This window comes from Felis catus, chromosome X (assembly GCF_018350175.1).
Source record: "Felis catus isolate Fca126 chromosome X, F.catus_Fca126_mat1.0, whole genome shotgun sequence".
In the NCBI taxonomy this organism is placed as follows: Eukaryota; Metazoa; Chordata; class Mammalia; order Carnivora; family Felidae; genus Felis; species Felis catus.
In genome coordinates, this window is record NC_058386.1 from 38,302,731 (window position 1) to 38,317,068 (window position 14,338).

General features: G+C 45.7%; 1 long non-coding RNA gene across 1 annotated transcript in view; it reads right to left on the bottom strand.

Annotated features, from left to right (window-relative positions):
- The window catches only part of LOC109496499, a 143,971-nt gene that overhangs the window by 64,789 nt on the left and 64,844 nt on the right, over positions 1–14,338 (bottom strand). The gene's annotated exons all lie outside the window — the stretch shown is intronic.

The window sequence follows — 14,338 nt, forward strand, 5'->3', positions numbered from 1 at the left end:
TGCTCTCTCTCTCTCTCTCAAAAATACATAAATGTAAAAAATGGTTTTTAAAAAAAGGTAGCTGTGTGCTACCCCTGAAGAATATTAGTTCATACCTGCTCATTTCTCACTTTCCTTTGCTTAGCATCCTCTATGCTGCAGGACACATGCCTTACTCACTCTAGGCACGAGATAAGATGGCTTCTACCACAGCATAATGGTATCAGGTTGGCTCCTCTGGTAAGCAGACATAGGAGTAGAAGACACGTGTTGGAGACTAACATGTGTGAAACATCAATGGGAAGAAGGCAGGATTGGGCAGAGAAAGCCTTCAGACCCCAGACTCCAGTGAAAGGAAAGAAGGAAAGAAGACTCCAGCAGGCAGAGGCTCACGAGGCAACGGTGTGAGGAGTCTGACCAACACAATGGAGGAATGAAGCAAAGATTGTCCACGTCAGGCAGAAACTGCCAGGCCCTGATATATTCCCACTGTGTTCCGTCACTATCTGGGAGCTACTCCAGAACATGGCCACCGCTCTAATGCTCCCATGGATCCTGAAAGCACGGTGGCCAGAGGCCACCAGCTATCCACACGCCTCACCTCATGCAAGTTGTTTATTGAAAAGCCATCCAACCCTACTTCATGGCTGCCACAAAAACCAAGTCTGTGGGGAATATGAAACAAAGGGCAAAGGTTCATTTCCTGATCATATCTTCCTCATGGGTTGGCTGTGGTTTAAGACTACTTTTCCTCAAGTTCAGGACCCAAGCTAAGAGATCATTGCCAGTAGATGGGGGAGAAGGATAGCTCTAGAGGGTTTCACACTAAGAAATTAAGAGTTCATGGGAATGCAAGCTGGTGCGGCCACTCTGACGTATGGAGGTTCCTCAAGAAACTAAACATAGAACTACCCTATGACCCAGCAATTGCACTACTAGGCATTTATCCAGGGGACACAGGTGTGCTGTTTCGAAGGGACACGTGCACCCCCATGCTTATAGCAGCACTATCAACAATAGCCAAAGTATGGAAAGAGCCCAATGTCCATCGATGGATGAGTGGATTAAGAAGATGTGGTATATACATACAATGGAGTATTACTCGGGAATCAAAAAGAATGAAATCTTGCCATTTGTAACAATGTGGATGGAACCGGAGGGTATTATGCTGAGTGAAATTAGTCAGAGAAAGACAAAAATCATATGACTTCACTCATATGAGGACTTTAAGAGACAAAACAGATGAACATAAGGGAAGGGAAGCAAAATTAATATAAATACAGGGAGGGGGACAAAACATCAGAGACTCTTAAATATGGAGAATAAACTGAGGGTTATGGGAGGGGTTGTGGGAGGGGGGGATGGGCTAAATGGGTAAGGGGCACTAAGGAATCTACTCCTGAAATCATTGTTGCCCTATATGCTAAATAATTTGGATGTAAATTTTAAAAAATAAAAAAATTTTTTAAAAAGTAAAAAATAAAAAATAAAAAATAAAAAAAAGAAATTAAGAGCTCATAATTCATTAGCCAAAATGGGTCACATGGTCCCACCAAAGTGTCAGGAAGTTCAGTCTTACCATGTATCTGGAAGGTAGACAGCCTTAAATGAGTAAAACCAATGACCACAACAGTGAACAAAAAGGTAAACTCCCGGGGTGCCTGGGTGGCTCAGTCGGTTAAGTGTCCAACTCCTGATCTTGGCTCAGGTCATGATCTCACAGTTCACGAGTTCGAGCCCCGTGTCCGGCTCTGCACTGACAGTGCAGAGCCTGCTTGGGCTTCTCTCTCACACACAAAATAAATACACTTAAAAAAAAATGGTAAACTCCCCCCAAAATCTCCTTTACATTCTACATACACAATAAAGGAACAAATTGTACTCAATAAGGCCAAAGGTTTGGGGGCTTTTTTCCTGGTAACTTCTAAGTGGTCGTTGCTCTAAGAACCATTTCTATGTATAGCGATGGGGACATTAAATCACTTCGGAGCCAACCCTCCTCATTTCGTGGAAAATAGATGTTCCTTTCTGCTTGCACAGAATCAAGAGAAAGATTTGGAGCTCTAGCCCTTTTGATAGTTGGAGCAGAATCACCCAGGCACCACCACCCCCAACCAACCCCTGCCCATTTCTATTCATTGTAAGACTCCTCCTTTTCTGAGAAAGCCATGGGAGATTTTGAGAGAGACCTTCTGTGAGGGCAGAGGTTGAGGCCACAAACTAACTCCTGAGACTCAAAGTCACTGAAACCCATTTTGGTGGTTAGAGGTGTCTGTGGCTAGGACCTGGTGATAGAAAAGATAGCCACGCCTTGATAATACAACCTTCTTGCAAGGGGAAAGAGGCGAGACCAGGATGGGGGCTTCTATGCCAGCATCTCCAGTGCTGAAGAAATATGGTTAAGGGTGCGTGAAAAGGCCAACTGAGGAATCTACCCCAAAGCTCCTCCTGCGTGTGGAATGAGACCCGGGGAAGTGCTCGTGAGTGAAGATGTGAAATAACAGAGCCCTTGTAGATAAGGAATTGCAACTTGGAGGCCCAGACAAGTCTCAGATAGACTGGAACTGTGGGCAACCCAGGAAGTACTATCTCCAGATCAAGCACCTCAATCACCAAAGGTCACTCGACAGAGACAGAATTGAAGTGTGTGGCGGGCGCCTGGGTGGCTCAGTGGGTTAAGCATCTGACTTTGGCTCAGGTCATGATCTCATGGTGAGTTCAAGCCCTGCATCGGGCTCTATGCTGACAGCCCCTTCTTCTCTCTGTACCTCCCCCACTTGAGCTCTCACTCCCTCGCTCTCAAAATAAACAAATAAACTTAAAAAAAAAATTGAAGTGCACGGCAAGACTAGTAGAACCCCTTGGAGTTCTGAGCAGGTTCTCTGCTTTTCTCCTCCTCAAGGTATACCAATCAGGATGGCATTATTCTCGGGCTTATTACAAAAACGGGAACCCAGAGAGAAAGGCTGAGCTCTGTGCCCATATGAATACAGGAAGACAAAAGAAACTCAAGGTGTTGTATCTTGGGACAAGATCTTTCCCAGCATCTAATGCGATTCAGAAACATTAATATATAAGGCTATGTTTTCAACACCCCAGTAAGAACCCCCGAGGGCAAATTTCTCTAATTTGTTTTTAAATGGGCTGTCTTGATTCCTGGGGATCCTGTGTGAATACAGAATTGTACAAGCCACCATCATCAGTCATACTTCTCTAAATCGGTTTCCCACACCTGCTACGGCAGGATCGTCAGACTTGGGCGGAGGTAGAGGAAAGCAGGGAGGCACTATATCTGGGAACCTCGAGGGACACCTCAGCCGTTTCTCTCTCTTCCTGCTGTGCTTCCCTGTAACTGAGATGTCATCCTGCTCAGGCCCTCGAGAGGCAATGCCCCTCGGTTTATAAAAACCTGCCATCATAGGTGAGGACCCTGGCATAATGGCGGTACTTAGTGGGTTATATATATGGAGCTTCTCCCCGGCACAGATGGGCTATGTTTTCCTCAGAAATGGGGACAAGTCGTCTCCCCTCATCTATGCATTTTCAAGGTTACTCTGGAAATAAATGTACGTCAACTCCTGAGTCTCAGACATTTGAGTGTGACCGTTCTACCCATTTATTGCCTACAGGCTCTCACCCCGAGACGCTGGTCAGTGGGGGGCTGTACCAGAGGACTGACAGACTGGCAGGCCATACGGATACTCAAAATCATCCCACCCATTCAAGTCAGGGGCACTGATCTTCAGAAGGATAGTTCAGACCGTCCAGTTGGTTCTGAGGAATCGTTTCTCAAGACTCCTAGGTCCCTCACTAAAGAAGAAACCTGATGACCCCGAGCTCTACTGAGCGAAGGCATGAAGCTCACACAGAGATCATACCATCCCATATTTAGTGAAATGCAGTGGCAGGACAGTGGGCAGTGAAAATTGAGGGGCAAGCGTCCCAACACTTGACAGCCGGGATCAGATGTCACTACTTCTCCTAAGCATTCAGACCACATCCCTTCACGTCTGTTATCCACATAGCACTAATATGTTGTGAGGAGGCAGAGAGACAGGGCAATACCTTCCTGCCGGCTGAGGGCTAGCCTGTGAGCACAGGTGGTAAGACAGGGAAAGTGGCAAATACGCTGAAGGAACAGTAGATGGAGCACGTTAAATGACATAAAACCATCTTGGTAAGGAAGGTGTGGGAAAATTTGCCTAAGAAATGTAGGCCGTAGGGGCGCCTGGGTGGCTCAGTAGGTTAAGCATCCGATTTCAGCTCAGGTCATGATCTCACGGTTTGTGGGTTCGAGTCCCACATCGGGCTCTGTGCTGACACCTCAGAGCCTGGAGCCCGCTTCGGATTCTGTGTCTCCCTGTCTCTCTCTGCCCCTCCCCTGCTTGCACTCTGTCCCTCTCTCTTTCCCAAAAATAAACAAACATAAAAATTAAAGAGAAAAAAAGAAAGAAATGTAGCTTGTAGGGCTCAGTCGGTTAAATGTCCGGCTCTTGGTTTCGGCTCAAGTTATGATCTCACGGTTCGTGAGTTCGAGCCCCACATTGGGCTCTGTGCTGACAGTGTAGAGCCTGCTTGAGATTCTTTCTCTCTCCCTCCTCTGCTCCTCCCCCACTTGTGCAGTCTCTTTTTCTGTCAAGATAAATAAAAAAAAAAAAAAAAAAAACCTGACTGTAGCTTGTGGCCAAATGGTGGCTGTCAAACTACAATTAGATATATTTATTATTTACAGCATTCCTAACCAAACCATCTTATTTGTAGTCAGTGTCCTAGAACCATATCTACGACCTAGAGTAAGCATTAAATGCCATTTTTTTAAATGCCAATTTTTTTCAATGTTTATTTATTTTTAAGAGAAAGAGAATGAGCAGGGAAGGGGCAAAGAGAGAGAAAGAGAAAGACAGAATCTGAAGCTGGGTCCAGGCTCTGAGCTGTCAGCACAGAGCCCGACGCGGGGCTCGAACCCACCAATCGTGACATTATAACCTAAGCTAAAGTTGTACACTTAACCTACTGAGCCACCCAGGTGCCCCTTTAAACGCCAATTTTGATGAATGTTTGTTTATATGATTTTCCAATTTAATGGTGATGGAAAGAAGACCCATCATCTGCTCTCCTCTCGACCAGCTTTGTCTCCCACACCTTACAGAAGGCCAAATTATAAAAGCAGAGGCAGGAAGTGCTCGGGCACAGAGCTCAATCTCCTGACTACTGCCTTGCCTGGTGGACTCCAGTGAGGCAACATGGATGAAGTGATGTCCAGGCTAAATACTGAAGAGTAGGCAGCCTTTCACCAGGCACAACAAAAAGACATTCTCAGAAGAAAGAACACGGGCAAAAGCAGACCTCCTCTCCACAGAGAGGAGGCCGAACCGCTCGGTTAGAAAGTTAACAAAGGGAGTCTGGGTGGTTCAGTCGGTTAAGGGGCCGACTCTTGACTTTGGCTCAGGTCACAATCTCACGGTTTATGAGTTCGAGCCCTGCACTGGGCTCTGCGCTCAAAGTGTGGAACCTCCTGATCCTGTGCCTCCCTCTCTCTGTGCCTCTCCCACTAGCACTGTCTCTCTCTCTTTCTCTCACTTAAAATAAATAAATGTTAAAAATTAACTAGTCCGACTTTTTTTCTTTTCCTCAGGCTCTGCTTTGGAGGGACATGGGCTAAGGTTTGTGAATAGGTAATAAGAAAGTGAAAACCGTGGGAATGCAAGCTGGTGCAGCCACTCTGGAAAACAGTATGGAGGTTTCTCAAAAAACTAAACATAGAACTACCCTACGACCCAGCAATTGCACTACTAGGCATTTATCCACGGGATACAGGTGTGCTGTTTCGAAGGGACACGTGCACCCCCATGCTTATAGCAGCACTATCAACAATAGCCAAAGTATGGAAAGAGCCCAATGTCCATCGATGGATGAATGGATTAAGAAGATGTGGTATATACATACAATGGACTATTACTCGGGAATCAAAAAGAATGAAATCTTGCCATTTGCAACTACGTGGATGGAACTGGAGGGTTATTATGCTGAGTGCTGAATGAAATTAGAGAAAGACAAAAATCATATGACTTTGCTCATATGAGGACTTTAGGAGACAAAACAGATGAACATAAGAGAAGGGACACAAAAATAATATAAAAACACGGAGGGGGACAAAACATAACAGACTCTCAAATATGGAGAATAAACCGAGGGTTACTGGAGGGGTTGTGGGAGGGGGGATGGGCTAAATGGATAAGGGGCATTAAGGAATCTACTCCTGAAATCATGTTTCACTATATGCTAACTAATTTGGATGTAAATTTTTAAAAATAAAATTAAAAAAAAATAATAAAATAAATTAAAAAAAAAAAGAAGAAAGTGAAAACCAGGGGCACCTGGCTGGCTCAGTCAGTAGACTCTTGCTTGACCTCAGGGTCATGAGTTTGAGTCCCACACTGGGTGCAGAGATTGCTTAAAAAAAATTTTTTTTTAAAAAGGGAAAACCACACTGCTAAAGGCTAAGCCATGATGTTCTTATCAGAATATACACAAGGCTCACAGAATTATAAACAATATCCAGACAAGTAGTCTGTGACAGTGTTTTGAACATGACAGGGATAAGACCACTCTACAACCACATGCGCACACACATATGCACACCGTAAGTAAACACCCCCTTTCCTGACTAACACGAATGACTGACATTTCTTAGCAACGACAACCCTAGCCTGTCTTTAATCCACCCAAGTCCTAAATAAAAATTATGAAAAATAACCAATAATTCAATTGCCCCCGCTCCCTGGTGACATCCATATCAGAACCGATCCCCACTTTCTTAAATCCTCCTCAGGATCAACCAATACAACCCCCAAGTCCTGTAAGAAGCCCGTCCCTATTCCCTGTTCCTGACAGGTCCCTGGAATGTGTTCTCCCTTGCTCCAACAAAAAAGCTAAACAGACCTATTTTTTATTATTTTTATTATGATCATGATTATGATTATTATTATAGGTGGATTCCTAGTGGTTGGTTGTGGGTTCTAACAGCAGCTTATTCGGAGGTGCTAACCAAGGAGCATGAGTGTGAGACCAAGAGGTGGGTGACAGGAGGGAAATTCAATCTAAGGACAGGTTATCAGGTTGGCCACTACCAAGGATGAGTGATCTTCGAGACCTTCGAAGGAAATGTACAGAATGTGTCTGAGCATTATGTGTCTAGTGAAGAAAAGGAAGCGCTTGTCCATTAGTTTCTGTCCTCCTTCGGTCAAGGGACACCCCAGTGGTCTTAACTCTCTTGTAGGATACAAATAGGAGTCAGAAAAAGCCCCAGGGCAGAAACCAAGGCAGATCAGTGTGGGCCCAGAACCAGGGGCCGTTTGGTGGCCCCCTTCAAAATGGCTTAAGCTTCCTAAGAATTGGCCACCACAATAGTCACTGGAACAAGAGGTAGAGCCAAGAACATTCGGAGAGATGCCCAAGAGGTTTCTTCTATGCCAAACCCCAGTTCTACCGTGAGAAGTAGTGTTCCCCAACTGTCAGTGATACAGCTGAAGGGTTGTAGAAGACACTACCCCAAAATAGGTCTCTTTGGAATAAGGATTATTTTGGGTGGATAATTTTGAAAAACAGCAGACACAGGGGAAACTATCAAAACAGAGTAAAAAGTTATCCTTTTCCTAGAAGACATTTACATTTACAAGGGAAATCTGCACTGCTGAACACATGCAACATTAGCAAACAAGGGTCTTCTTCCTGGATGCCGGAAAATTCCAGGAAAGTTTGCAAAGAGGCAGGGGGAGAGAAAATTTGGATTGTTTTTAGAAACTGATTTGGAAAAGAATAAGATTTTTAAAAAGGAAAGGAAAGGAAAGGAAAGGAAAGGAAAGAAAGTAAAAGAGAAAGAAAAGAAAAGAAAAGAAAAGAGAAGAGAAGAGAAGAGAAGAAAAGAGAGAGAAAAAAGGCTTATTTCTAGAAGATACAGCTGACCTCAGAAATAAGCAGATGTGTCTCCACCACCGGGAGACAGTTTTAGAAAGGATTCCCCCTTGTTAGCTCTAGTTTATTCTTATCCCTAAGCACCAACTGCCTGAGGGGTTTGGACATGGGTTGATTGCAGAGTTGCACATGTTGAGAACAAGACCAGCATAATAGTGGGAAATACAAACTTTGGAACCAGTCTGCCTGTGTTGGAAGACCATGCTTGTGACATTTTAACCAGCTGTGTGTGCTAGTGAGCAATTTACTTAACCCCTCTAACTCAGTGATCCCTATCTGACAGATGAAGTAAAAAGGCCTACCCCACACAGCTGCAGTGAGAACTACATGACGACATAGGAAAAGTGCTTAGCACAGCTCCTGGCACATAATCACTTGAAAGCTGTTTGCCTTCAACATTTTGTTAAGACTGGCACAGGAAGAATCAGAAATCTATCGTTTACTCAGACATTAAGACACAGAGCGTAACTCGCTTGGAAATTCCACTCTGAAGAATAATAGCCTTTGCTGATTTTCATCTTGACAAGTTGTTTACACAAATGTCCAGAAATCCAGAATTGTATTTAGCTTACGTGATTTAAGACCCACCATCTTGAATCCTATGGAAAACGACTTCCCCAGCAAAGCAGGCCTTGAAGATTGTGGTACAGTACTGGCATCTGGTGGCGGCTCGCTCTGCAACAGGCAAGTGGAGGGCTCACACTCGAATGCTTCGGGAAGCCAGTCAGTCAACACCCATCAGAAGCTTTCAGCAGTCTGCTGTGTTAGAAGCCCTCCAAGTTCTAAAATACAAACCAGTCCTAAGCTTTCTATAGAAAGAAACCCCAAATGACCAACAGACATGTAAAAAGATGATTATGGTCCCTAGATATCAAGGAAATGAAAACCACGAGATACCATTTTATACCTAACAGCTTGTCAAATATTAAGAAAGAAGTCTGAGGGGTGCCCGGGTGGCTCAGTCCGACTCTGGCTCAGGTCCTGATCTCGCGGTTTGTGGGTTCGAGCCCCGCATCGGGCTCTCTGCTGTCAGCACAGAACCCGCTTCATATCCTCTGTCTCCCTCTCTTTCTACCCCTCCCCTGCTTGTGCTATCAAAAAAAATTAAACATTGGAAATATATATATAAGAGATCTGATACCAACTGGGGGTAAGAATGTGGAAAAATGGAAATCCTCCAAAGCTGCTGTCCAAATTTGAAGTGCTAGTTTGCTATACCAATAAGAATTTAGCAATATCTAATAAAAGTGAAGATGTAGCTGACCAATGGCTCAGCAGTTCAAATTCAGTGGATATGCTCAAGATCTAAGGGTCTCAAGGAGAGGTGCCCGAAGGACGTTCACAGCATTATCTGCAACAGCAAAAAAAAAAAAAAAATTTTAACAAAAAGGAAACATCCTAAACGTTCAGCAACACGAGGATGGCTAATTTGTCATATGCACACACTTAAATGGCATAGAGCAGAAAAACAGAATGAAGAAGAGCTCTATGTATCAACAAGGATGAATCCTCAAAGCAATACCACGAAAGAAGCAAACTTCAGAATGACACATACATACTCTTTATGAATATAAAAGCACAATACAACACATTGTTTTTGGAAAACTAAATATGTGGTGAAATATTAAAATACACAATGGGGGGCGCCTGGGTGGCTCAGTCGGTGAAGCGGCCGACTTCGGCTCAGGTCATGATCTTGCGGTCCGTGAGTTCGAGCCCCGTGTCGGGCTCTGTGCTGACAGCTCGGAGCCTGGAGCCTGTTTCAGATTCTGTGTTTCCCTCTCTCTGACCCTCCCCCGTTCATGCTCTGTCTCTCTCGGTCTCAAAAATAAATAAACGTTAAAAAAAATTTTTTTTTAATAAAAATAAAAATAAAAAAAATAAAATACACAATGGAAGAAAACCCACCAACTTCAGCACAGTGGTTGCTCTTGGAGAGGGAGGAAAAAGAATGGGATTGGGGAGAAGGAATTTAATTCTATCTGTAATGTTTCATTCCTCAAAATTGACTATTTTCTCTGGCATTTTTATATAAATCAGTATTGGGGCGCCTGGGTGGCTCAGTCTGGTTAAGCCTCTGACTTGGGCTCAGGTCATGATCTCACAGCTCATGAGTTCAAGCCCCAAATCGGGCTCTGTGTTAACAGCGCAGAGCCTTCTTCAGATCCTCTGTCTCCCTCTTTTTCTGCCCCTCCCCAGCTCGCACTCCCTCTCGCTCTCAAAAATAAACATTAAAATATATATACATATAGGGGCGCCTGGTGGCTATGTCGTTTAAGTGTCCACTTCGACTCTGATCGTGACCTCGAGGTTCATGAGTTCAAGCCCTGCATCGGGCTCTGTGCTGACAGCTCAGAGGCTGAAGCCTGCTTTGGATTCTATGTCTCCCTCTCTCTCTCCCCGCTCTCCCCCACTCAGCCTCTGTCTCCCTCTCAAAAATAAAAATAAACATTAAAAAAAAATATATATATATATATATATATATCGGTGATTACTATATTCCTCTCTATTTTTGTGCATATGTAGATCCATACAATGGAATATTCTACATCCACAAAAAGGAAGGAAATACTGCCACATGCTACCACATGGATGAACCTTGAGAGTATTATGTTGAGTGGGGGGAAAAAGCCAGTGACCAAAGGACAAATACTGTAGGAGTACACTTACATGAGGTCTCTAGAGTAGTTAAATTCATAGAAGCAGAGAGTCGAATGGTGGTTGCCAGGGGCTAGGGCAGAGGAGGAAATGGGGAGCTGGTGTTGAACGGAGAGATACAGAGCTTCTGTTTGAGAAAATGTAAAAGTTGGATGGCAGCTTTAATGCAATTTTAATGTAAAAAAATGGATGGCAGCGATGGTTGCCCGGCAGTGTGAATGTACTTACTGCCACCGAATTGAACGTACACGTTAAAAAATGATTAAGAGGGGCGCCTGGGTGGCTCAGTCGGTGAAGCAGCCGACTTCGGCTCAGGTCATGATCTCGCGGTCCATGAGTTCGAGCCCCGCGTCGGGCTCCAGGCTGACAGCTCGGAGCCTGGAGCCTGTTTCAGATTCTGTGTCTCCCTCTGTCTCTGACCCTCCCCCGTTCATGCTCTGTCTCTCTCTGTCTCAAAAATAAAAAAATAAACATTAAAAAAAAATTTTTTTTTAAATGATCAAGATGGTGGGGCACGCGGCTAGCTCAGTCAGTTAAGTGATGATTCTTGATTTCAGCTCAGGTCATTCATGATCCCACAGTTCATGAGCTTAAGCCACACGTCAGGCTCTGCGCTGACAGCACGAAGCTTGCTTGGGATTCTCTCTCTCCCTCTTTCCCCCTCTGCCCCTTCCTTGCTGGTTCTCTATTCTCTCTCTTTGGGTAACCACTGAAGTGCGCTAGAGAAGTGTGCTTTATCCAGGCTTACCGTCATAATCCAGGTGTCAGGGAAGGGGGGAGGGGATAGCCGTCGCTCACATTTCAGCCTGTCGTTAAAGCTATAGTAATAGGATAAAAATCAAGGTTTGGGGTTACCGTAATTCAAGACCAGAACAATTTTATTTTACTGATCCTTGAACTACTGGCTTCTCCTGCCCTCTCACCAACAAGAGATTAGGGGCCCATGGGGGACGTGCTGGTTTTCAAACCGGGTCTGATCCTCATTCCCCCAGACCCCACCCTCAGCAGCTGAGGTGTGAGTACAATTTCCAGAGGAGTCTCGGTTGTGGAGACAGGATACCAGAAGATGGCAGCAAAAGCTCATCTGGTGGGAAGGTCCTCCTGCCAGATGCCCGGAGAAGAGAGCAGAGTCCTGAGGTGGCTGTGATTGCTAGGTCCCCAACTCGGTTCTGGACTGAGCTCAGGGCCCTGTCGCTCGGTAGTAACACCACGCCGGGGGCCAAGAGAGTCACACCAGGCCCAAGGTCCTCGAAATTCAACCATTCAAGGAAGGGCACTTGCAAAGTCAGGGGAAGGAAGGACATGGAAAGGTAAAGGAGAACCTGATCAGTTAAACTCCTCGAACTTCCAGGTCCTAGGCTTGGGGGATCCAGAGCCACGGAAAGTAATCTCTTCCCCGGAGACAGGCCAGAGACAGGCAGTGTAGTGCAGGGCGAAAAGCAAAACGGCCAATGGCCAACGTATGCGGAATGTCACCCGGGCTGGGTATCTTCCTTTGCCTTCCAGACCCACTTTCGACCCTTCTCCTTACTGCTCTCCACCCTGAGAAGCTGATGTGTGCAGAATGGAGACCCGACGACACAGGAGCGTGTGAACGCAGGAGAGCAGAAAGGAAAAGGAGGGTGCCATTGGGTTTTTAGGCCCATGATTCTCTCCTGCAAGGCTGCCTTGGGCTCGTCCTGTTGCGGAAGCTCACGGTTCCCGGCTCAGGGCCTGCCCTCCAGGCTTCTCCCTCATTCCAGTCTCCGCTAATGGCTCCGTCCCCTCCACTCTTCTCATCCGGTGGCAGTAACAGCAGCTTCTGACTGGCGTCCTGTACTAGCTCTCGAAGTCCTCTTCACTCTGCCTACGTTGTAATTAAACCTTTTGTAAATAAGCCCTCCTTAAATGAGCCTAATTGGTGTGCCATCTGTTTCCCGTCGAGACCCTGCCTGGCACAACACCTGGCTAAATCACACTCCTGCTCTAAGCCTGAGCTCGGGGAAAGATGCGACATAGTAGGCGCGGTTTCCATGGAGTTACCACCAGATTTCAGCAAAGCTGCTGTCTGAGGTGGCTGGGCAGGTGTGCGGCTCACAGCTCCCTTCGAGGGAACAGTTGAAGGACAGCTGGGGAACACCTGCCAGACAGTTTCCCGCTGGATCCACCATGGAATTCACAGCAGGTCATGCTTCTCTCGGGCTGATCCCCCGCCCCGAGCACAGCAGTAAGCAAGAGCTGCGCCATTTTTTGCCCGACGAGAGACTCCTGACGCGCGACTTCTGCTCAGAACTCTTCGTCAGCTTTAACTGAAACCTCCTCAGAGTCTGCAGTAGTCTGAGGCTCTTCCTGCCCAATCCTTCCTTTATACTCCTTTGCGGGCATTCCTTTGCAGACCTACATTGCGTTCTGAAGTCTCCCCTCCTCATCCACTCGTGGCTCCTTCCCACTTCATCCCTCACACGTACTTCTCCCAGTAAAATCCCTTCTTTGTTTCTGCTTCTCTGAAAGACCTCAAACCTTTCTACCCAAGGAAATAATACCAGAGCCAAGATTAGCAAGAGCTCATGACACAGCCTCAGATTTTAAGAAAACGTTAAAACGTTATGGCTTCTGCAGCACCTGGGTGGCTCAGTCGGTTGAGCTTCTGACTTCGGCTCAGGTCACGATCTCGCGATTCGTGGGTTTGAGCCCTGCATCAGGTTCACTGCTGTCAGCACTCAGCCAGCTTTGGATCCTCTGTCCCCCTCTCTCTCTGCCCCTCCCCAGCTCATGTGCTCTCTCTCAAAAATGAATAAACTTTTTTTTTTTTAGCGTTATGGCTTCCCATTAATATGATGCTAAATGATGGGTGCCTGGGTGACTCAGTCGGTTAAGAATCAGACTTCAGCTCAGGTCATGATCTCAGTTTGTGAGTTTGAGCCCCACGTCGGGTGAGCTCCAGCCCTGCTTTGGGTAAACACAAGCCCCACTTCTCCCTCTCTCTCTTTCTCCCTCTCTGCCCCTTGCTCATTTGCACCTTCTCTCTCTCTAAGAAAAACAAAAATGATGCTAAATGAGCAGCTAATTAGAGTGTGTTCCTACTCAATATTGGATAGGAAAAGTCAGACCACGCATATGTTATTTTTTAAAATACCACCTCCAAACCCAGGAAAAGATGGATCTTCCTGGCATATCGTCAATATTGTAGCTAATGCTGTGCTATTCAACCAAGCAAGTTATTTGCAAGTTTGAGGTGTCGCAAATAATTTTCATGACCCGGGTTACCCGACTGGGAATAAAACAAGGTTAAATTTGTTAGTACTCAAAGCAACAATTTGTCCAAGCACTCGATTTGCCATTCAAACTAGGGAGATAAACTCTGTTCTTGAAGTCTGAACTTTTACTTTTTTTGTTTCATATTAGTTTAGAAGTCTGAACCTATCTGAAAACCAAAGGAAGTTTCTCAGATCTTCAAGGAGTAGCTTTCATCCCACATGAATCAGAACAGGGAGTAAATGAAGTCTCCCATCCATGTGACAAATATGCCTACCTTAAATTAAGAAGGTTCCATCATGGGGCGCCTGGGTGGCTCAGTCGGTTAAGTGGCCAACCCTTGGTTTCAGTTCAGGTCATGATCGCACGGTTCATGAGTTCTAGCCCCGCGACAGGCACTGTGCTGTGTGAAGCCTGCTTGGGATTCTCTCTCTCCCTCTCTCTCTCTGCCCCTCCTGTACTTTCTCTCTCTCGCTCGCTCGCTTGCTCGATC